Source organism: Orbicella faveolata, unplaced genomic scaffold (assembly GCF_042242905.1).
Source record: "Orbicella faveolata isolate gen_17 unplaced genomic scaffold, um_ofav_v1 contig_2, whole genome shotgun sequence".
Classification (NCBI taxonomy): domain Eukaryota; kingdom Metazoa; phylum Cnidaria; class Anthozoa; order Scleractinia; family Merulinidae; genus Orbicella; species Orbicella faveolata.
This window is the reverse complement of record NW_028301547.1, coordinates 13,072,229-13,097,951: the sequence shown is the minus strand read 5'-3', so window position 1 is coordinate 13,097,951 and position 25,723 is coordinate 13,072,229. Positions and strand designations below refer to the sequence as shown.

The 25,723-nt window shown below is 37.1% G+C and overlaps 1 protein-coding gene and 2 pseudogenes across 1 annotated transcript in view; all 3 read left to right on the top strand.

Annotated features, from left to right (window-relative positions):
* The window catches only part of LOC110054493 (coiled-coil domain-containing protein 166-like), a 78,250-nt gene that overhangs the window by 15,849 nt on the left and 36,678 nt on the right, over positions 1–25,723 (top strand). The gene's annotated exons all lie outside the window — the stretch shown is intronic.
* On the top strand, positions 9,439–16,228 carry LOC149112028 (uncharacterized; annotated as a pseudogene).
* On the top strand, positions 12,133–16,546 carry LOC149112027 (uncharacterized; annotated as a pseudogene).

The following is a 25,723-nucleotide window of genomic DNA, read 5'->3' as shown; positions in this document are numbered from 1 at the left end:
TTCTTGGCCACAGCTGCTGTTGCGGCCCACGATGTAAGTCCCAGCTCAACGCGTTCCTTCTCCACAGTTCTCCGCCATGTTTCCCTTGGCCGTCCTCTACTTCTTTTTCCACTTGGTGCCCAGGATAATGCCACGTGTGGGTTTTGGTTTGGTGCCATACACAGAACATGACCTATCCACTTCCATCGCCTGCGTTGCACTTGTGTACTGTTCTTTTTGATTCCCGCTCTTCTCCGAATTTCATCATTGGGCACACGCATGGACCAATGGACTTTCAAGATTCTCCTTAGGCATTTGTGAAGAAAGATGTCAAGCCTTTTTTCATCTGCTTTTGTCATCCTCCAAGTCTCGCATCCATACAACAGGACAGCAATGATGTTTGACTTGAAGATCCTCATCTTAGTTTCTCGGTGGAATTCACCTGTTCTCCACACCCTTGAAAGTCGATGAAAAACACTTCTAGCTTTACCGAACCTACTCCGAATGTCCTGTTCGGCACCACCCAAGTTGTTAACAGTGGCCCCTAGATAGACAAAGCTGTCTGTATCCTCTACATCAGTGCCGTTTATCTTTATAGGATCTTGTCTCCTAGCATTGAGTCTGAGCACCTTCGTTTTGTTGACATTTATCTTCAAACCCGTACCTTCACTGTCGCTCCCCAGTCTTTCTAACTTCGTTTGTGCTTGCGTCCATGTGCTTAAAATGAGCGCAATGTCATCAGCATAGCCTAGGTCTTCAAGCTGTCTCATCATCTTCCATCGAATCCCTGTTTTACCTTGCTCTGTAGTCCTACACATAATCTAATCTATTATCAGCAGGAAGAGAAACCCTGACATTACACAACCTTGTTTCACTCCTGCTTTCACGGTAAACCAATCCGATTTGCCTGCTCCATCGATCACTGCACACTTGGTGTTACTGTAAAACAATTTGACAATTCTTATGAATTTTGATGGTATTCCATAAGACTGCATTATCCTCCACAGTGTTTCACAGTGGACACTATCAAATGCTTTCTCATAATCTACAAAACAGGTTTACAGACTTGCATTCCATTCAAGCGATTGTTTGATGACATTTCGCAGCACAAAGATGTGCTCAGTCGTGTTTCGCCCAGTTCTGAAACCTGTCTGTTCTTCCCTTAGCATCCCATCCACTGCATCATGCAGTCTAGTAATAATTACTCTTCCCATAACTTTCGCTGGTACAGATAACAACGTTATTCCACGCCAGTTGCCACAGTCAGTAAGGTTCCCCTTCTTGGGAAGCTTAACGATCAGACCACACCGTGAGAAATAGGTCTTCTAGCAGGCATGCAGTTGTCTCTATGTCAGCCTTCAGTAGCTCTGTGGTGATATAATCCATTCCAGCTGCTTTGCCATTCTTCATGTTCTTCAGAGCCTGCTTTATTTCCTGTTGGGTGATACATTTGTCGCTGACATCTATTTCGTTTTGCTGCCTATCGTCGACAACTGCGGGGGCTACTGGATCAGGCCAGTTCAGGACATTGTCGAAATGTTCTTGCCATCTATGTCTGATCTCTTCTTCTGTTGTTAATAGCTTTCCATCATGGTCTTTCATCATGTTCATTCTTTGTGGCCGGTCGTTGCATAACGTCTTCGTTACCTCATACACCTCTTTTAGGTTGCCATTCCTTGCAGCCTCCTTGGCTTCCCTTGCAAGTGCATTTGCCGATTCCCTCTAGTCTGCTCTCAAGCTTCTCTTTACTTCCTTGTTTTTCTCGTTGTATTCTATGCTCCTTCTTTCTCTTATCCTTTCTGATCTTGTCTCTTCCATCTTCTTCTTCAATTTCCTTCTTTCGTCAATTTTTCTCCAACTTGTTGCGCTTATTGAAGTCTTGCTCTTCCTTTGTCTATGACTTTGCCGTTTTGCAGTAGGCCTTCTTGATTTTCGACCATTTCTCGTCAACACTTTCGGCGTTCTGGGTGTCATCATTTCCTGTTTCATCAGACTCAGTTTCTGTCAAGCAGCTAAATCTGTTCTTAAGCTCTAAGACAAACCTTTGTTTAATCTCAGGCACCTTTAGCTTGCTCAGCTCATATTTATATATAGAAAATGCCGTAGCCGTAGAAAAGGTCGGTGGCTGAGCACGGCAGCAAGACACAGGAAAATTAGCAAAGAACATCAAAATTATTTGTCTTCAAACACCCATTTGGAAGGTAAGCTGTCATTGAAGTATTATCTCAGGTTTACTGGGTAGTTGTTATGGGAAATGGCAGGGTTTTTGAATGGTTTGCTCAGAAAGGAAGCTAATGCCAGTCGAATTGTTTACATTTCCTGATTAAACAAAATCTCTTTGAAAGGTCAAATTGGGTCAACTTGCATGGGGCCGCTCGCCTCAGAAATAACTTTTGCCAAGAAAAAAATTTATCACGTTCAAAAACAGTTCTTGTACTTGCTAGAATTGAATTTTGAAAGAATTCTACATAATACCGAGTATGTTTTGAGATGTTTGAAAACGGTATGGAAGTTTTGACTTTCAAAGTCTAGAAATTTCGGTTCTCTTCGCTTGCTCCAGAAATTCGGAATTACAATTGTAAATCTAAAATATCATCACAGCAGCTTAGCAATACCTCCTAAATAAAATTATAAACTAAAGAAAACTATAATTTGCTATGCGCCTTCACGCAAGTTCGATTATCTGATCATGAACTTTGATCTCGTCTCTGATTTTTCGGCTTCATGGGTTGTCGATGGTTTTTCATAATTTTCTCAAAAATGTAAAAACTCTAGAACCTAAGACTTATATCACAATTCTTAGCATACCATAGGTTATCTCTGGACAAAATGTCAAGAGGTCCACTTTTCCAACCTTGTGCCACATTTTTTCAATCTCACTTGGTCCCTATAGAGAGTCGCTCTTAAGTGTCCTTCCCGAGTTGGAAAATTATAAGTCCAGAATCAATCAACTTGAAGTAGAAAATGAATCCCTACAAACAAGCCTGCAATATGCTCAAGCAGAAATCGAAGATGTAAAAACCAAGGCAAATGACACAGAGCCTCAGCAACAAAAGATCAACGCCGATCAAGAGCGAATAAATAAAGAACTCAAGGAATTACAAAGATGGCATATCAGACTAGAATGCCAAAGTCGCAGAGGCAACTTAAAATTCTTTGGAGTGAAGGAGGGAGAGAGTGAATCTAACAGTGATACCGAGACTGCTTTACAGGAATTTATGCCACGAAGCTGAAAATTCCACCCAACGATGTGAAGGAAATACACTTTGACAGAGTTCATAGGATTTCTACACATACATGCGATGGCCGAAACTTCAGATCCCGTCCAATTATAGTCAAACTCTCCACTTATCAAGACAAGAACTTCATAAAGTCGTTCATCAAAAACCTTCCCAAAGGCACCAACATTGGAATATTTGATGACTTTCCAAAAGAAGTGGATGAGATAAGAAGGAAGTTATACCCTGTTCTCAAGGCTGTCAAACAAGAAAAGAAAGAAGTGTACTTTAAGGTAGAAAAACTTTTAATCAACGGCTCACTCTACCGAGGACTGGAAACAGCTCTTTTCCCTCTGTACAGATATTTAATGAATGGTTAGTTTTAAATATGTTTAATTGACTCTCTTGCTCCGCCGTACAACTCAACCATTGCTACAATATTGAATTGTCTAAATTTTTACCCCCTGATTTTTTAGGTGTATCACATAGAATTCCATGAAAGAATAAAAACTTCATTTACCGTTTTCAAATATCTGCATTAGTTCCAGAGATATTTAAGTTTGAAAAATGTGTAAAATATAGAAATGAGATGACTGATGACATCATACACTCAACCCAATATTATATTAAGTATATAAATAGAGCTATCTCGGTCAATTTGCAGCAGAATCCATTGAAACTTGCTAGGCTAATAGTTCTACAGGAAACACACCTACGGCTATAAAAAATTCTGTTCCCATGGCAACTCACCCTTTTCCAGTCCCCACGTACTTGATTTCAATATGTTAGTGATTTTCAGCTTTAAAAACATTAAATGAGGCCACGAATTTGAGCAAACACACACACACACACACACATATATATAATATATATATATAATATATATATAATATATATACGTGCTTGCTGGATCATGCATATGAGACACCATCAGCAAATATCAAAATTTGGTTGATTGTATGAGGTCATCATTTGGCTAATTTCCATATTTTAAAAACTTGAATATCTCAGGAACAAAAAGAGATATTTGAAAATAGTAAACGGCATTTTTCTTCTCATACAGACTACTTGTTTATGTTTTAAAATGGCTTGGATAGGAGATGCGATTTTTGTCATAGTACCACTTTAAGTGTCTGGTCCTGAAGAGACTTATCTATACACGGTAGAATAAATATTGTTGAGACGTCAGCCCTCTCCAAACTTGTATTCATCTCCAGTGTTATGGAGACTCCAAAAAACTTTGCAACAGGGGTCAATAAAATAGTGTTCGATTTTATCTGGAAGCAAAAACCCGCCAAAATAAAAAAGACAACCCTCATCAAGAAGAAATCGGATGGTGGTCTTGGCATGAAAGATTTTGTTCTTTTCGATAAAGCTTTGAAACTAACTTGGGTAAAACAGCTGTGCTCCGACTCAGATGCACCGTGGAAGTATATTCCAAAATCGTTTCTCTCTACTGTCGGCAGCACTGAGCTCTTTCAGTGTAATTATGACTACAACTTTCTTGATCTTAATGGCCATCTTCCTGAATTTTACAAACAAACTATTCATCATTGGCAAGAAATTGTGTCTACGACACCGCACAGCAAGACCGAGATACTGTCTCAGACAATCTGGAACGACAAATTCATTACGATTGACCACAAAATGGTATATCTGCCTCATTGGCATCGAGCAGGTATAAAGCAAATTTCAGACCATTTTGACGAGCATGAAAATTGCTTCCTGCCTTTCTTTTCCTTACGCAATAAATACACGCTAAATTGCAACTTTTTACAATATTATAGTCTTTTACCTGTGATCCCTCAAAGTTGGAAGAAGCTCCTTCGCATTAATTCTGGCGACTCTACTACACCCCCACCGCCAATCTGTACTATAACATGCAAGTTGTTATACGACAAACTGATAACCTTAGAAAACCTTCCTCCTCCCACTTCAGAAAAAAAACTCTTATCATTAATGGCATCGCAAAAGAGAATCTAAATAAATAAAATTTATCTTCTGCCCTTCACAGCCACAAAAGAAGTTAAATTGGCAATGTTCCAGCACAAAATCATACACAACATTTTAGCCACGAACAGTATATTATACAAACTGAAAAGGTTGCCTTCCCATCCTGGCCTTTCTGTCCCTCTGATAGTCAAAACATACATCATTTGTTTATTAGCTGCCCGCAAGCATCTTCCTTTTGGTATAAGTTCCAAAGCTTGCATTCTACCGTAAGTAACGTGAGTTTACTTCTCTCCGAGCCAGAGGTATTATTTGGAATTACTCGTCCCTGTACTCACCGTTTGACCCTCAACCACCTCATAATGCTAGGCAAATTAACTTTCTTTATGTCAACGCTCTAAATAATACCAGGTTCGTTTTCAGTGACTTCATCTCATTAGTGCAGGATAAAATCGAGATAGAAAAATATATTGCTGCCACGTTGAATGGTGAAAGGGAATTTCAACAGAAGTGGAAATTCCTTCTCACCATTTAGGCATTTCCCTTAGTAATTTGTTGCGATGTCTTTTTTTTTAATTTTTTTAGCGTGTTTGTTGGTTTTTTTTTTCTATAATTAAGTAACTACATTGTATTGTAACTCCTTAAGTAACATAATGTGTAAGTCATAATAAGTTATTATCGTGTATTGTAAGGTAATGCCAAGTATTGTAAATAGTTGTTTTTTTGTGTATTGTAAGTGAAGTTTGTAAGACAGTAAAAGCATTAGAAATAATAATAATAATAATGATAATAATGCAGTGTATTGTAAGTAGGTTAAGTATTGTGTGGTGTTGTAAGTAGAGTAAGGCAATGTAAGTAATTATGTGTTTAGCATTAAAAAATATGTATATAGGACTGAAAAGAATGTCATGAAATGCCCATCCAATAAAAATATTAAACTGCTACTACAGAGATGTGAAAACCATCCAGAAATGAAAGCTTCCTTTTTGTTTAATATCCTGGGAACAATAACTGATAACTTGTCAGCTCTGATTGAATTTACTCCCATATAAAAAACAAAAGTGTTAAGTTACCATTTGTAACTTAAGATACCAAACATCTCGTGGAAACAAGTGGTGGCGATTCATCAGCTCTAATTGAATTTATTCCCTTGTATAAAACAAGAGTGTCAAATTATCCTTCTTAACTAAAAAATAAAAATATATCCTAAATTTGCGTGCAACAAGAACTAAACAATCATTACCCGCACTTAGAATTGTAAACGTGAGAACTGTTTCAAATCTAAATAGTCTTGTCTCCTCTAAAACATGTCCTAAGAACTAGCAGCGACGATTCGTGACCTCTAATTGAATTTACTCCTTGTGAAAAACAAAAGTATCAAGTTACCTTTGTAACTAAAAATAAAAATATCTTGTTCCATTTGCATATTACTAACTCATGAACCGTTTCAAAACTCAAGGCTCATCTCGTTCATAACTAGCCACCATTACACTGAACATTATGCACTCTAAAACAACCCAATGTATGTATGTAACTGTCACACTCCGCTCCAAATCAGACTGAAAATGACAAACCAGCAACATACACGTCAGTCTTTATTTTTCAATTACCAAAGTCCTTCTGTTTAATACAATAAACGCTCAAGACTTCCTATACCTCACTTAAGTTATCTTGAACAAAAATAATTTGCTTTTTCTTCAACTGCAGTTCGTGTTGGTTATTAATGTGAATAAGCGAAAACCCTGGTAACATTGAAGAGAAAAGATGTAGTTTCATTAAAATGTATCTCTCATTCCAGTAGTAAACAAGATCAAAGCATTATAATTGTAAAATCGTCGCAGAATAATATCTTTTCGTTCTGTTGACAAAATTAATTGTAGTCTCTTCGCTTTTCACATTGAAACTTATCAACGGAAGCAGAAATTAACGACACGCCGGGAACATTCATTATGAACTCTGCAGCAATATTTAGGTTTCAATACAACATGAAAATGATTTGAATCTGGTCACAATCTCTTCACATTCCCAGTAATGCATTCCAACCCCCCCCCCTAAAATACAAGTGATCCTATCATAGAAACCACATCAACTTGTTTTTCATTCACATCTTAAACCTAGTAGTAGAGACTCAATTCAAAAACTTATCTTATGGGAAAAGCTCATAGTTCATTGCGTGCTCATAGTTATATGCCAATTGCAAACACTATGTTTCTTTGACTGATTATCCAGTTGCAAATGATTATCAAACCCGCCCACAAAATCCTCAGCCTAACCCACAGAAAATGTGGAAGTAAGCCCAATATATGAATACTTCCTCCTCTTTTATAGAAGAATAAATATGGCCGTTCTGAACTGTATCGGGATCAAATCTTCTCCCATAACATTAACCTTTACAACAAGAAATTTGATTGGCTGTTTATAGTAGATCCAACCTGATTGGTGTGACATACATACAGCTATCACTCACTCACTCATTCATTCATTCATGGCGGTTGAAATAATCCGTCGCAGTCAACACTAGTGAACTTAGCATGTAAAAGGCGATACCTGCTCTACAATTTAACATCTGTACAATTTAACATCTTTGTATTGAGAAAATGCCAGGCAGGAAGCAATCTAAAACAGCTTTGTTGGAGGAAATCGATTTCAACATTTATAATGATGGCGACAGGACAGCAGCGTACATGACCGAGAAAGACGGCGTATCGTTGTGGATGAAGTACATTGACGAACATTACAAAAGTCTTTCTCACGATATGGAGTGGAGCAAATGCGATTATCAAGCCAAGATGATGGCGCAAATACAAGAACATGCAGATAATACACGTGGCGCCACAAACAAGAAGGCAGACAAGATAGGAAACATAACAATTTCCTTTCATTTGACAACATGCCGCATTCTAATCCAAGGAAACCAGTTCGGTGAATGGTGTCGAGAGGTGTTTCCATGCATAAAGGCGCACGTGGAAACGGCAAGGCAAACTGGAGGTTCTGGTGATTCACACCAGACAGCAGATGACCTTTTAGCAGAGTTAAATGCTTCAAATGGCTCTGACAATGTCAGCAACCATCCCCCCAAACTCAACGGCGAAGCCTCCCAAGTACTCCAATCAAGGAGACATTGCACAGCATGACATTAAAGCTCCAAGATTTTGATCACGTCCATGATCGCATGAAATCTTTAACAGCTGAACTCAACAGTTACAAAATCGAAGTTGAAAGCTGCCAGGAGAACATTAAAAGAGAACAAACACTGTGTAAATCTTTGGAAGATCAGTTGCAACATCAGGTAAATCAGTATCAGGAGTTAAAGAAGAAAATGACAGAAGACATGGCGCAAGTGTATGCATGTGTTCGGGAATCGGAAGAAAACCTCGAGAAAGTCAAGAGCGAAAATGACAAGCTTCGCCAAAACAACAGCACGCTATTAAAGGAAAATGAAGCTATCCTGCAACGTGTTGAGGATTTAGAAAAAGAAACTAATGTTATACAAGAAAATTTATTTGAAGGCGAGCTTGTAACTCGAGGCGATATTCAAAATCCAGACTGGAAATCACAGTATTCGCAGCCACCACAAGAAGACGCAAATATTCAAACTACAGGCCAAAATGAACAAACAAAGAAAGTTTTTAGAGATGTTAAGCCTGTTGGAGATACGATCGTCTTTGGTGATTCAAACACTCGAGGTCTAAATAGAAGAAGGTTAGCTATGGGCATTGGATCTCTTAGTGGCGCAACACTTGATTCAGTCATTGCGTACATCAACAACGAGCCCACACCAAATGAAGCTGTCAAACGCGTCATCTACCATTTAGGCACAAACAACATTAGAGATAACACAACCAATGAAATTAAAACCAAACTTAACACCTTAAAGATTAAGTCTGCAGATAAATTTCCGAACGCCAAAATATGCTTCTGTGAAATTCCTCCCAACCACCATGCGCCCAGTCCGAGAATAACTGAAGTTAATGAATACATAAAGTTGATGGATACAGCATTCCTTGAGGTAGACGCGAAAGACACCGGTTTCTTCACACGAGACGGAATCCATTACAACAAACAAGGCCTTGGACGTCTGGCTGCTTCTATGAAAAAATGGGCAAGAGAAAATGGACACTAATTCGACGCCACTTCAGACCACTCAAAACAGCGCTGTTTTCAGGAAAAGCCATTCCTGTGGAACCAACAGAACCACAGAAAAGGACGAAATTCACAGTGGAGGAACGCAGGTCCAGCGCAACAGTTAATCAACTTACTGCTGACAAGCCTTGGCAAACGTTAAGCAGCTGTAAGCCTTATCATGACACTGAGACACTTTTGTGAGACATATTTAGTTTTATATTTCCCCGATAATCAGTAAGTACTATATTTCCTTATTAGTATTATCAAAGCTTACATTTATTTTTTCCGGGTTTTGTTGATCGTATAAATACATATATATATTTTCTTTCTTTCAAATGAACTCTTCATGGTTAAATCAAAATAATGTTTTCAATATAATTTCATGGAATATTCAAGGACTCAAAACCAAGCTAAAACCAACCAATCAAACCATTTCAAATACAAAATTAAATATCAAATCAATTAAATCTAATCTATCAAAATTCGATATTATTTGCTTACAAGAAACATGGGCAAAAGATGAGTCATTAATGTTTCAGGATTACATAGTCCACTCGACCGTACAGAGCACGAAAAGTAAACGAGGTCAAGGCGGAGTATCTGTCTTGATAAAGAATAAACATTCAGACCTTGTTTTTCATATAAAGAGTGCCTCTCCAAACATAATTTGGTGTCACCTAAAACGACAGCTTATTGGTATAAATTCAGACATTTATCTCGTGGCGGTTTATTTACCCCCACTTCAGTCTCAGCGAAAAGCAGGTGAGGACGTCCTAAGCGTTTTAGAACAAGAAATACACAAGTATTCCAAACAAGGTAAAATCATTTTGGTGATTTAAATGCTAGGACTGGAACTTTAAATGACGTTATTGAAAATGATTGTTGCGATTTCCTGCCAGATGATGACGCATATAATCTCGATAAAAATTGGCCAAAACGAAACAACGAAGATTATACCATTAACAAACTAGGAGGCGAAGTATTACGATTATGTATAGGAAACAAATTGAGAATATTGAACGGCAGAGCTACAGGTGATCTAGATGGCAAGCTAACATCATATCAATCCAATGGAGCAAGCACTGTTGATTACGGAATAGTCAGTGAAGATCTTCAAAACACAGTGCTAGGATTTCAAATACAGCATTTGACGCCTTATTCTGATCACTGTCCAATCGTTCTCAAATTAGCCTCCAGTAATCATGATATCATGAACTACAACGCCTCAAAAAATACTCGAAGAAAGGGGGCGTTTCCACAAAACAGCTTCACCAAGTTTCTTTGGAAGTCAGAATGCAAAGATAAATTCATAAGTGCATTATCGAGTATTGATATTCAAGACAGGCTTCAATCCTTTAATGCAGCACACCACAGCTCAATAGATGATGAGATTTCACAGTTCAATCAAATACTAAAATCAGTTGCAGAACTAAGCCTGGAGACATCACGTAAAACGCAAAAATGTACGAAGAAGCACAAACCATGGTACGATAATACTCGCAGACAACTAAAGAAAAAGCTGCAGAAACTGGCGAAAGAAATAAATCCCACAGCTCCTCGATCACTGCGACAAGAATACTTTACCCTCAAAAAGAAATACAAAACGCTAGTAAAAAAGATGTACAAAACATATAAAAATCAACTTTTAAATGAAATAAACAATTTGAATTCCAAATGAAGCGGCAAATTCTGGAAACTAATAAACAAAATTCGTAAAAATGAGATGGTCGAAGAAAGTTGCGATATTTCGTCAGAAGATTGAATAAAACATTTTCAAAACCTTTTATATGACGAATCTCAAGAAACAAACACAAACGTCATATTTCCAAACAATCCTGACCAAACAACAACTATGACCGATGAAATTTTAGACGCGCCTATCACTGCAAAAGAAATTCATGGTCAAATATCTAAACTCAAAAATAAAAAGGCATCTGGTACGGACACCATCCTGAATGAAATGATCAAACATGGGCGGTATTATCTCATGCCTTCTCTCGAAAGAATATTCAATGACATCATTGAAAACGGCACCTTCCCAACTGAATGGAACATTGGTGTTATAAAACCAATATACAAACAAAAAGGCGATAAGAAATCTCCAGCCAATTATAGAGGAATTACTTTAACCAGCTGCTTAGGGAAACTATTCACATCAATTTTGCAAAACAGATTGAATAAGTTCATCGAGCAACATAATGTTCTAAATCCAGAACAATTTGGATTTAGACCAAACTCTAGAACCACGGATAGTTTATTATTATTCATAAATACACCAAACATCACAAGAAACTTTATGTTGGTTTCATTGACTACGAGAAAGCCTTCAATAGCGTATGGCAATCCGGTATGATTCATAAATTACACAAATATGGAATTCAAGGAAAATTCTTGAATGTTATTAAGTCCATGTATTCGTCAATTAGGAGTTGTGTTAAAATTAATCAAATCATGCTTACCGAACTTTTTTCATGTGACAAAGGGATAAGACAAGGTGATGGCTTAAGTCCAGTTTTATTTTCGTTATTTATGAATGATCTACCGCAATATTTTAAACAGAACAAATCTCCAGGTGTGATGTTAGGGAATCGCTCTATAAACTGCTTAATCTATGCAGATGATTTATTAGTAATCAGTCCTTTTCCGGAAGGGCTGCAACAATCGCTCAGTGTAATTCATCAACACGCTCAGCAATCATGGAAGCTCAAAGTCAACACTAAAAAGGCGAACATAATCATATTTAGTGGTAACAGGCAAAACAAAAACAATACAAATTTCAAATACAATAATGAAACTTTACAAATTGTTGTTAAACAAACATATTTAGGTGTAGAAATGACTTCATCCGGTTGTTACACCTATGCAAGAGAAATTCTCAGCAAAAAAGCCACAAAAGTTCTCTCAATAATAAAAAGATCCTTCTCTAACTCAGATTCAGCAACTATTGTGATTAAGAACAAACTTTTCGATGCCCTTGTTAAACCCGTGTTACTTTATGCATGTGAAATTTGGGGAACAGAACTATTGTCATACAGAACGCATTTTGATAAAAGCACAATTGAACAAGTCCACATTAAGTTCCGTAAACAAACACTAAACATCCCATGGTATACAGAAAATATTGCCTGCAGGGCAGAGCTTGGGAGGTACCCTTTAAGCATTGACATAAAAGCTATTGGCAAAGATTGAAGCATTCTTGTAGCAACGTTTTGTTACATGAAGCATTTCAATATGCAACAACTTCTACACCTTTCTTTGATGTTACAATTAATGAAGAGATCACTAGGGGGTATCAAGTAACAGAATCAACAGAACCAGTAACACAGCAACACATCAAGAACGGTCGATTAAAAATAAACAAAAATCTTAGAAATCAGTATTCACAAAACTGGCTTGAGACTAAGAACAGTTCATCAACAACTTCAAGGGAAAAATTTACGCACAAGGAAGTTAAAAAGAGTTATCAATTTGAAAATTACCTGAAAATGGTTATAAACTCAGCACACAGAATTAGCCTGACAAGGCTTAGGTTAGGATGTCACGCATTATGAATACAAACTGGAAAATATGAAAATAAAGGAGCATCAATCCCAGTAGAGGAAAGAACATGCTTAGTATGCAAAGAAAATTGCGTAGAACACGAACAGCATTTCTTGATGTATTGCCAGGGGTACGCTACCATAAGAGTTGAGCTCCATTCTCACATTTCAAACAAAGATGCACTTTACGCAAATCTGAGCAATAACGAGAGAACTAAGTACTTACTTAGAGCTGACAATAGAGTCACATCAAAAATAATAGGTAAATATATCAACTTAATGTTTAAAAAAAGAAAAGAGATTCTCAACTTACAAATGAAATGAGCATTATACCGTATTTACCCGTGTATAAGTCGACCTTTCAAGACCTAAAAATCAGTCTGAAAATTCGCCCTCAACTTATACATGGGTCAAAACTTGAGATCCAAGCATTAGTTAAATAATTAGCATAATTTTATTTGAATTATAAAAGAATCAAGTGAATGTTATTTCTTATTGTACTAGTTAATGTTAAACCTTTATTGTAAACAGACCAATACCTCCCTTTGGAGAGTAAGACGCAATAAAGATATACTACTACTACTCACTCACTCGCTCACTCACTCACTCACTCACTCACTCGCTCACTCGTCCATAACATACCCTGATGCGCCAACTAAGAGGTATTTTTTTTACAAAAAATAACTCAATAATACCAATGAGCAGTAACAAGCGCTTACCTTGAAAGTTCAACTGTGGCTTTGCAGGGTCGTCATCGTGGTGAAACGGCAAGCAAAGAAAAAATATATGTCAAAACTTAAACTACTACAAGAACCGGAGAAAAAGAACGAGATGAAGGATAACACATATTCGCCATCTTTTCGTTACAAATTTCCTCTATGACGGAAACAGCAGACACCATCTTGAAGCACGAAACAACCAATTGGCGATGAGAAATCTACCCACGTGATATGCGTTTCCAGTCCAGTCTTCTACTATCCATGCTGTAAATTTGGCTGGGCAGACACGGTTCTTGGGGAAAAAATTACAGACAAATGTGTGGAAAATTAGAAAAAATGAACTGAGTGTCTTCTAGCCATGCTACATCATTCAAACTAGGTGAACACAATCTTCTACCTAGTATTTTAATGTTGCCATTCACAAATTGTGTAAAAGTCAATTTTGGAAAAAAGTTATTTGCCATTGGATTCCTATACAAACACTGGAATTCTGACTGCTTTGCCTACCCGTTAACAAGGGTCGAAATGTTCCCAGACTGTGTACCTGTGTCTAGTGACAGGCAGAATATTTTTTCACCTGTCTCCACTGACATCCAACTTGAACAATATTATTTTAATATTTATTTTCACTTTTTAAAACTCAACTGAGGTTGTACAATCTTTAGTAATAAACTGATAGAAAGCAATGACATTTTGTTGTCAATTGATTGTCTCAGCCTGTTTAGGCCTTTGGTTTTGCCCATAGGCATCCACTAGTCTCCTAAGTTTTTTAGCATCATCCCACCTTAATTTCCTTGATCGGCAAAGAATAGAGCAAGTCAGATTTGCTGTCTTTGTCATGTGCACTGCAAAGATTGCGTCATCTTGCTTTTATTGAGTAGAGTCTGGTAACTACCATGCAAGAACTGCACGAGTGAGCACGACTGTGGGTGGAAAACAGATGGAAATATTATTCAAATTAATAAATTCTGAATTACTAAGGATTTTCTTGCCTGTCACCAGCGACAGGCATCAATACTTTTTACCTGAAAATTTTTACCTCCTAAAATTACCTGAAATCGGCAGTTAGACAGGCAATGTTTCAACCCCTGCTGTCAAGATGGCATCGAAAACCATGATAAGGCCTATTATAAAACCCTAAATATTTCAGGCAAAGCTGGCTTATAATGAACAATTACTCACTGAAGGCGAAGTGAACTTTGGTAAATATTCACCAATTCAAATGTTCACTGAGCCTGAGGTGAATAATTATTGTCTTAGCATCGTAAGTAAGTAAGTAAGTAAACTTTATTTGATAAGTAGGTTGTAGAGGGGATTTGGCAGCCGAAGGGCTGATGTGGACCTACTATACACAAAATATAAAATTTTACAAACACGAAAGATATTAACAAAAGAATAAGAACTATGTACAGGGGAAAATTAATAATCATATATACATATTTGATTCACTAGAACCTAATTAAGACAATATTGCCAGAAATTAGACAGATCAAAAATATATAAAATCATCTCAGCTAGCATGATTTTCAGCTAGGTGAATATCAAGGACTACAGAACAATGGACTAAAACAAAAACACAGAAGCAATTGTTCATTTGTATACACATATGTAGCTGTAGTTTTAATAATAAGCTTACATGTACATCTATTGTGAATCAATTTATTCATCAAGTTCGGCTGCCAGTAGAACAAACAAGTGAAACACTACGAAAAATTAATTCATCCGGTACTTTTGTTTTATCATTGTTTACTTCATTCACAGTTCTCATCATCATCTAAAAATGAGTAGCTTTAGTTTGAAGAAAAGTAAATTTCAGTCAATCCATCTGACCTGCTGGCGATCAATGTAACCACTGCATTCCCGATTCTTAAATGCCTTGAATACGAGTTCTTGAAAGGATTTTTGGTCGTAGGGTGACAGTGCTCAAAATTGAAAAAATATCCAGGCGAGTTGTCCTTATTCCAAATGCAGGACAACCTATGTTACCCCTGGCTCTTGTTGCCCTGATGATTGCTTGGTCTTCCTTAAAATATTGTTTAATTTGTTGCTTAAATATGAATGTAACTGATATGAAGTGGCACCAAATGGCTTCCTTGAAACATCACTCAAGCAGGATGTTCACACTTTTGCGTTAGCAACTTAATGCTTAGCAAAAGTACTTCCTTGAAACAGAAAGTATAGCACTTGCATATTTTCGAAAGAGAGTTATAATACAGTAACAACAGCAAAAAGCCTGTGGTTTCAATGAAAAACCTAAAGGTTTATACATCAAAGACCAGCCATCATAATGATATTCAAGGGGGAATGGCAAACAAGATAAAGTTTACTGTTTTTCGAAAGATACGCTATTTGATTACTCTATAAATAATGACGGGGTTCATAACCCTGAAAAGCTGGCTAGCTAATCTCCGACATCCCTGATTAATTAACAGAATTTTCTAACCTGTAAATGTATATTTGACAACTTGTGAAGTACTTTGCCTCAGAAAAGAATGATTACCTGCACGTCATAACATTTCAGGGAGGCCTGGGTTTGAAAACATGGCTGTTTGTGACTTCTGTACATCAACGAAGGAAAACACCGGATTTAAATCTTTTATATACCTTTATTTTGTTATTCGGTTGTACTTCAAAGTAACAGTAAGTACTTCAATTTCTCCTGGGTTGTCTGGCAGGGGGAAGCAGTGAGGAGACAAAATAGGGGAAAAAAAGAAAAAATAAATAAATAAGCGGAAGAAATCAGTAAATTAGTATTACCTAAGTGCCAGATCAAAACTCATGAATGTTGGCAATGTGATTGTAAGATGTTAAGCTTATAACTTTGTTTAATTTGAAACTTTAAAGGGGGAGGTGTTTAATACTCTCATCCAAATTATTCCAAACTTTATTTTACAGCTCACAGCAAGCTAAAATGTTGAATTGTTTTGATGTTGTTGATATAGTAAGTTGATTTGGAAGCAAGCCTTTATTAGTATTGTACTGGTGAATTGATGGTACTGTTTGAACGAAATTAAAAGGAAGATGGAAAAAGGTTATCATGAATATCATACTGATACACAAGAGCGCATTGTGAAGGGTAACATTAGGTCACTTTGTTTTGGAATCTCTTGTTCTTTGAAGAGGGGCTGAGTGCTCATCTGATTTCAAAAAAGTTTTAAGTTAAAGGTCTAAGGGCAGAACTATATTATTAGTATTGCCCCAAACTGATAAGCCATCGATAAGGAAGGGATAAATAAGTGTCTGAATAATGTAATTGCGGCTGCAATATATTTTTGTTTACATGATAGCTAATTTAAGATACATGTATAGCGCTCCGATACCTGTTGAAATTTTTTTACTCAGTTCATGTAGATGTGCTTTCCAGTTCAGATTAGTATAAAAAAATAATTCCCAAATATTTAACATAAGCATTGGATTTATAGATACTATTGGAGATACTGAGATTCATCTTTAGAGCATATAGGTATATAATTTATGTACAAACGAAATAGAAGTCGTCCGAGAACTGACCTCTGTGGAGTGGTACACCGTATGTTTGGTAATCAGTCAATTAGTACATGTACCAGATAACGAGGCAAACTGTTTTCTGTTACATGTACTTGAATTAGATGCTTAATTTAAAAAAAATTATAATTCCATTTGGAAAGGAAAGGATAAGATAAAAGGGTTAGCTTTGATTAATGACTTTGAATATGTTGGGTTAAAGATGATATGGTTGACTTAGAATCCATGATTCTAGTGCAAGTCAAAGAACCATGTGTTTGAAGAAGTACATGTATATTGAAGATTATGTTATAAGTCCTTGGCAAATTTTCTTGAGTTATTCTGATAATCTGGATAAAGTATAGGAGGAAACTTCATTTTGCAGAACCATTTTGATAATTGTCTAAATTTGCCCATATCTACGTGTGGGTTTTACAAAGACTGCTTGGATGCAATATTATGGTCCACTCTCACAGGGAAAGTCATCGTGTTCATATGAAGACATAATGAAGCAGCTAATGTTGAGAATAATAAATGCATTCTGAGTGATGGTAAATCTTTATATTATACCTTCTTTCACAATACATGTGGGATAAGACTCAGGGCAGGAAAAAACCAAAGTCTGATTCAGCCCAGGGTAGGTTGAAGGGTCAAGTAAATTTTGCCATTTGCCGTCTCTGAACCACAGAACATTCTGTCCTGGGGGGCAAATTGGGAACAAATACATCCGAAAAATTCTTGATACAAACTGGATTCGGATTGCATTACACTACTTGAACGCAATATTTTATTATCAGTGTCAAAGCACAGTTACTCATTTGAAGTAGGCAATTTGATTTCTCTTCACCTCTCCATCTTAAGTGAGGATTAAGTTCGAGTCACTGTTGTGAATGGCCTTTAACTGACGGGCAAATATCTGCAATGGGCTACACCTGGCCTGGTTCCTGTAATGTTTTCTCCCAGGCCTTCAGAGTCAACTGATTTCAGTGACATGTCTAAGATGAGCAGCGCAGAGTAGCCATTAGACAATAACAGACTACACACTGGTTTAGATCAACAAAATGTCTGTTGTTGATTTTCAGAGCATCATAAGTGGCATTTTGTTTGCGCGTGTTTCACAGAAAATCTCGCAGAGAGTATTTTGATGTGAGTTAGTTACTGATGGTACGTGCCTGCTCTGCTGGTAGGCAAAATAGCAATGATTGTGAGGAATTTTGCGACGATCAAAGTCTGTCTTTCTCTTTTTGTCTCTTTGTATTACTCGATGATGAGTGAAAACATTGGAAGATCAAACAAATGATTTTGTGGAGTGTAGTAGAAAGTCCCAACGAAGTCCATTTCATAGGGCCAATTAGCCTATACAAATGCTTCAAGCTTTCAAGTCTTGTTTTGGAATTGTTACAACAGTGATTGAGGAAGATTTGTAAAGGATGCGCTGCGGAAGAGCTGTTCAGCACAGACACTGAAATGCTAAATCCATATCATGTTAGAGCTGTGTCAATTAACTATTAAAGTTCCTATGAAGTAAAAAATAAATGCTGCTTATTTGAAAGGCTTTTCAAAGCAAAGAAGAATGGCGTTTTCCTTTTTGAAATATCTTTTTTTGTTTCAGAGATGTTTATGTTTTGTATTATGCAAATGAGGAAAGTGACGACGTCACTGTAGGTGGTTCCACTAAAATAGCACAACACTCAATCGAGAATAACTCTAGAGATATTAATTAAAAGCAGTGTTCTTTTAAATTATCTCTAAAACGAAAAAAGATATTCCAAAACGGAAAATGCTATTCTTCTTTACTTTGAAAAGCCTTCAAATAAGTAGCAATTATTTTTTACTTCATTAAGTCACTTTAAATATTTGAAATTTTTCCTGTCCTATAAACATTTTTTTCTATATATAGCTTCAGTAGCTTCAACTACAAGTGCAATAAACCTTGAGCAATTGTGCCAATCTAGAAATAAAATGTCACACAAGTTTATTGGCATGATTCTCAACCATCAACGATGATTTAATACCCAAACAGAAATTGTCAATGTCAAGTTAAGAAAAGTCATCTAGCAGTAGTACTGGAGAGATGTACAGTAGTTTAACCCATGGGGAGCTTTCAGAAATGGAAGAAAAATTAAAGATTTATCAGAGAGCATTAGGTCACTTTAATTATTTAGTTTCACCTTTGAAAATAACATTAGATATGGGAGTTACAGTCAATTTGGCAGTAGTCAAATGCTTACAAACACACTTTTAAAAGGATCTGCTACAGAGGATATCAGTCCTCCAAAGTCAGTCTAAACCAATGTGGTAAAATGTGTAACTTTAAATAGCATTGACTAAGATACTTGTATAATTTCTAACCATTTTAAAGTGCTCAAAGTGAGACTTACAGGGCATTAGCTTGTCGTGATCAGCTGTGGGTAAAATCAGTTATGTGCTCAATATTGCAAATGAATAGAATATAGATTTAGCCATGCAGGCTTAAAAATGGAGCTCCCATAAAATACTGATCATTTACTCGACACAAGAACCTTTAAAGAAATTTTACCAATAAGCTTTTAAATTCCTTCAAACTGAATCAGATTGAAGCTTCTGACTGGATAAATTGAGCAAAACAAGGACATCTGCAAAAACACAATATGCATATCACTGCATCCAAATATCACAGCAAATCCTGGCTCAAAGAATGATGGCCAAATGAAAGAAATGTTAAAGAAAGTTAATGATTAATTATCTTTCAAGGTACATGCAAAGCCAAGAAATGCCAGCGCACCTGTGTTTCATTCACCTTTTTCTCTAAAACCCTTGATCTCTTGGTCGCCAAAACTGGCAGCAAGCAAGTTAACAACACAAACTTTGGTTTTTTGATGGTTAAGCTGACGTATGTGCCGTTGCTATGGCAACACTAAAAATAAAAAGGCCTTTAAAATCGGTTTTGTTTATTTGTAGAAAGACTGGTCATTAGATTTTCTTTACAATTTACGTGCAACAAGCTTGTAACGATTCTCACAAGTTAACACCATTTTGCTAATAATTTAACAGAGATCTTTAATTATCCCTTGTTGAGAGTTTCCTTTGTTAAAGTTCAATTATTTTCAATACTCCAGTTATTTAATTCCTAAAGTATTTTTGTGCCAAATTTCGTGAAATTCTAATGAGTGGTTCTCGAGAAATAGGTGTATTTCCGGGAGTGCAAATTTTCATTCAATCGCAATATTTTGACTTACTACACATGCGCTGCATTTAACTGGGTTCTTTCGGTAATAAAGAAAAAGCTGAGAATTGCTGAGTTCTTTCCATCTTTACCTTTTCTAACATATATTTGTGATAAAACACTAAAGCCATCAATACACTGCGTTCAATTATAGAGAAAAATAGCACAGATAGTGCGGGTGTTGAGTAAATAGAATGATCGCTCTATTGATGGCATGTTTGTTTTTTGCAATCCTTGCGCGCGTGCTGAATTGCATCAGCAAAAGTGCGCGCGAAAACTGTGTTCTGCCACCTTAATAATCTTTGCTTCCAGCTACCGCAAAATTTAATGTGAACTGATGAAATAACGCACGTAATTAGGCATAAATGGGGTAAGATTGTCCCACCATATCTATTTAACGAGCAAGGTAACCAATCCTTTTTATTGTATGTTTTGAAACAGTGCTTGGTAGGGAACTTTCAAGGAAAGTTTCAAAAAAATTGTTCGGCAACTTTTACTTCCGAGGAATCACCTTAATTGTTGTTTCAGGCTTTAGTACAGTGTACTAAGCCATTATAATATCCATACTTATTGAATTCTCAGCCTCGGATTATGCAATTCTAGCTTTCTGATTGGTTCACTGGATCTCGGTTACCAGCCATTATACCTGCGTTTGACCTTATATGGAAATGAAAGTGGCAAATGTCGCTCGGCATGAGCTTTTTCGCGTGAAGCAAAGGTTCGTCGACAAAAAAAATGGATGAAAAAAAGCACATTCGGTGAGCTATCTACACAGCAAATACAGGAAATTATGGACAATGCCGTCCCAGTAACAACAAAAAAGCCACAAAGCTCGAGATAAGATTATTTAACGGTACGTATACGTTAAGTTTCCCCCTGCGAGGAAGAAAGATGACACGTATTGCAAAAGTTCATTGATTAAATCCATTAAAGCCGCCAGTTGATCATTTCCTTTGCACGTCGCCGCACAACAAACCGTTTTCCATTATCTCTGACCAGGCAAATAAATTATTAGAGCATATGCATTTGTAAAAGGCCGCAGGAAAACAGGCATAATTGCCGGCGTAGTCCATAAGAAACCAGTTTCCAATGAGCAGATGAGGAAACTGTTCGACTAAGCAAGCTCGGATCGGCCGAGAGCAAGAATCCCGCACAGCTACAGAGGACGACCTAGTTTTATCTCAGTCTCTTTTTTGGCCGACGACGACGAAGAGAATCAACGACAGCTAGCGCCAACAATTCTGTCCTTGCGAAATACATCTCAAGGAGTTGAGTGTTTTGAGCTGAACCGAAGTAAGCCCGGTTCTTTACCAGCCACGAAAAACCACCGGGGTGGCCTCGGAGATTCTGAAGATGAATCTGACGCTAAGATAGTTTCTGTCCTTGACTCTAAAACTGACCAACAATGAGCTCCACACATACAGCTCGAAATGCCAAGGCTTTCAAAGCAAGGGAATCCTGAGAGAGATCTTGTCAAGAATAATTTTGGCACAACGTCTGTGTCACATGGCGATCAAAGTTTTCCGCAGCATTATTACGATGGCAATGTGCAAGTGCACAATTATTTAGCTCTTCTCCATGACTCGAACTCGAACGCTTTTCAAACTTTCTGGCCAAGGTTATATCTCCTTCATTTGATAGACGTTTCTTGAATTCTATTTGATTGCAATTTCATTCAGCAAATTCGTTTGCTTCGCTCTCAAATTTTTCATTCAACTAATTTTACAAACGGCGCGCATGTCATGTGATTTCCCACTTGTTGTTTTTGTCACATCGACTTCCGGTCGTTTTGTAAAATTAAAACCCAATAAAATTAAGCTATATTTCCAAGAATACAAACGCACCGAATTTAATAAAACAATTATTCCATTTGCGCTTGTTGGCTATTTACCATCTCATATCCATCGCGCGCTCATGGAATAATTGTTAAATAACACTCTCCTCATTATAATAACGATAAGTACAGTATGTCACCATCCTCAGAGTCCCAGGGGCAGTTAGTTGGAGCGAGAGGAGATAAATCGGGCAAAGAAATGAAGCATCGCAGGTTTACAAGTAAGGCGGAAAAAGCGCTTTACTCGTAAAGACGCTTCACTTCTTTGCCCGATTTATTTCCTCTTGCTCCGACTAACTGCCCCTAGGCCTCTGAGGAGGAGTGCATCACAATCTGGACACTAAATGATAAGTACATGTAACAGAAATTTAGGCTAAATTCTTGCAGTCCAGAACTCAGATCTACACACCTTGGCATAAGTGATATTCACTGCTTTAAAGGATACAGCTCCTCCACTTCCCTCTTTAAGGTTACCGTAAACCTTCGCGGGTGTCCTTAGTGAAAAAAAAATATTACCGCACTGTCTTAAAGACAACCACTACAAATTATATATCAATGCAAAGGTTATAGAATGTTCTATTCGCTAAAAATTGTTTTGCCTCAATTTTTTTTAATCATAAGGCGAACGCGACCTAAAAGCGTGAAATGACCGACGTTCCATTGAGCGAATTTATCGGGTATCAAACTCAACCGCATCAACAAAGCTACTGCATTATATCATTCACGAGGCATCAATCATCAAAACCGTGTGAGGGTTTGTCAATATTCCTATTGGTTGTTTTGGAAAATTTCTGTCAAGTTTGATGTCCAAAAATACAGTGACACTTTTTATGACGAAGGCCATTGCAGGAGATCAATTTTGAAAAACGCAAATCCCCCACACAGTTTTGATGATTGATGCCTCGTGAATGATATAATGCAGTAGCTTTGTTGATGTGGTCGAGTTTGATACCCGATAAATTCACTCAATGGAATGTCGGTCGTTTCGCGCTTTTAGGTCACACTCGCCTTATGATTAAATTGAGGCAAAATAATTTTTAGCGAATAGAACATTCTATAACCTTTGCATTGATATATAATTTGGAGTGGTTGTCTTTAAGACAGCGCGGTAATATTTTTATCGCTAAAGACACCTGCGAAGGTTTACAGTAACCTTAAATTAGATACTTTTTCTGTTAAAATCTCCAGTCTATAAAAAATACAGCAAAACTAAGCAAGTAAATTAATATGGCATAATTACGATACTCAATCAAATATCAAGTTGATATTAATTTTTCAGCAAATTATAAAAAATCGCTCACATACTTTGTTGTGATTATCTATTTCCATTTCATTTATTTCATTTATTTCTCTCTGTGGCCTGATGTTGTCGCTGAAGTCTGAGGCCCCGTCCACACGTATCTGGATATTTTTGAATCTGCAAGTTTTTCTTTCCGGATATGGCTTTTGTCCACACGCATCCAGCGAATTCGGCAGCGAATCTGGATATTTTTGTACGTGTGGACGGGGAAATTTTTGAATCCAGAAAGAAAAAGTTGTGGCTTCAAAAATATCTGGATACATAAGGAGGGGGCCCTCAGCGGGAAACAGAATTTGTTTTGAGGATTTGTGTTGTTTTGCAGGAATTTATTTTGCTATATAACAAATCACTTAATGACTGGTCTCTTGGGGAACAGGGAATTTTGTTTCCCTCGAATCTCAATGTTTCCCTCGACTTGGTCTCGGGAAACATTGAGATTCGAGGGACACAAAATTCACCCGTTATTAAGTGTTAATTGCTAGATTCCCGCCAACAAAACACGTAATAGTATTGATAATGATGACGATGATGATGACGATGATGACGATGTTGATGATAATGTTAATGATAATGATAATGATAATAATAATAACAATAATGACTTTATCCCCACTGCTAATAGGGAACACCTTAAACTAACTAATAACACCTAACTAAAATACAGAAAAGTCCTATTAGAGAAATTAAAATTATGAGTTACAAAGATGGCAGCCACTACATCCATCTGGGATGTTGTCTAGATCTAGCTTCTGCACGTGGGTCTTAAACTGCTTGAGATTTATCACCAATCTTTCTTTATTTGTCAGTTTGCTCCATAGTCAGTTGGGCCTAGATATTGAATTGAATGTTTTCCATACGTAACAGTGTTAAATCTACTGTACGTAAATGAAAATCTCTCTGCCGTAAACTATAAGTGTGACTATTAGTATAAAACATGTTACAAATAGTCCACGGAGACAAATTATGTTTAACCTTATACATTAAAATACATATGTCTTGTAGTCTCCTATTATACAATGTTGGTAGACTGGCTTTCTCTAACAGCTGCTGGTAGCTAGACAACTTATCTCTAAAAACAGCATGCAGTCCTCACTCCTGTACTCTCTCTAATCTACAAATGTCCAAGGCTCTGCAAAAATGCCACTCTAGGTGTCAATATGTAAGATGAGGGAGGATAGCTGCTTTGTAGAGATGTATCTTGGCCTCAGTTGGTATAAGATTCTTCAACCTCATGATCATTCCAATTCTCTGGCTAGCTTTCTTACAGACATTACTAATATGCACATTAAAATTAAGATCGCAATCTATCATTATGCCCAGGAGCTTCAAATTTTCTAATTCCATTATATCCTTGCTGTTAACAATATTAGACACATTTTGTCTCCACAGGTCAGTCAGACTTTTATTCCGAATGCTCATTGTTTGATATTTCTTCAGGTTTAATACCCTGAAGGAGGTTCGAATCATATCAATTGGTCGCTAGGGTGGCACTCTTCTGAATTTTTGCAAGTACAGTACACGTGTTTTGCCCTGATGATCGTCTGCATACATTGATAACGCAGAATCTATGTTGTATGAAAGATCATTCTGAAAGATGTTCCACAATAGTGGCCCTAACATGGATCCCTGAGGACAGCCACTTTCCTTCTTATTCCATGAGCTAGTTACCGACCCAATGTGCAGTGACTGCCTAAGCGGTTGCACAGGTAACTGCGCAATAAATCCAGTGCTCTGTCCTGGAAACTGTAAGCTTTTAATTTGCATAGCATAAGAGGTGGGTGTAATCTATCGAAAGCTTTGGACATATCTGTTGATAATATTTCCACTGTCGGACGATCGTTCCGAGCCAATTTCCAATCCTCTACTAAACCGATCAATGTTGTTTCACAACTATTGTGCCTTTGATAAGCTGTAAGGCCATCACCAAGACGATCATCTTACTTTGTTGTCACCTGATTTCCCAGTAAGTGCTCGAACACTTTGTTTACACATGACAGCACAGTTACAGGTGTGTAATTCTCCTTGGCGTTCTTGTCCTCTTTTTTATAGACAGGTGTCCAGTCCCCTTTTTTCCAGTCACATGGCCACTGACCATTGCGAAGTTAACAAATTCTCAACCTAACCAGTGCTTCGATAAAAGACATATTTGTTACAAAGGCAGAAATTATACTTAAGAAGTAAAACAACAGCAGAAAACAACAATTGAGCTGTCTCTGTTTACGATGAGAAGCTTTATTTTTGTAAAAATGCTCAATTGCTCAAACAACACTTACATGCAGTGTAGTAATGCTCGTTCTCCGGTCATCTCAGCGAAGTAAACCGATGAGTGGTCAGTTCAAAGCTTGCTCTGATATTCTCTTCTGTGCTCAGA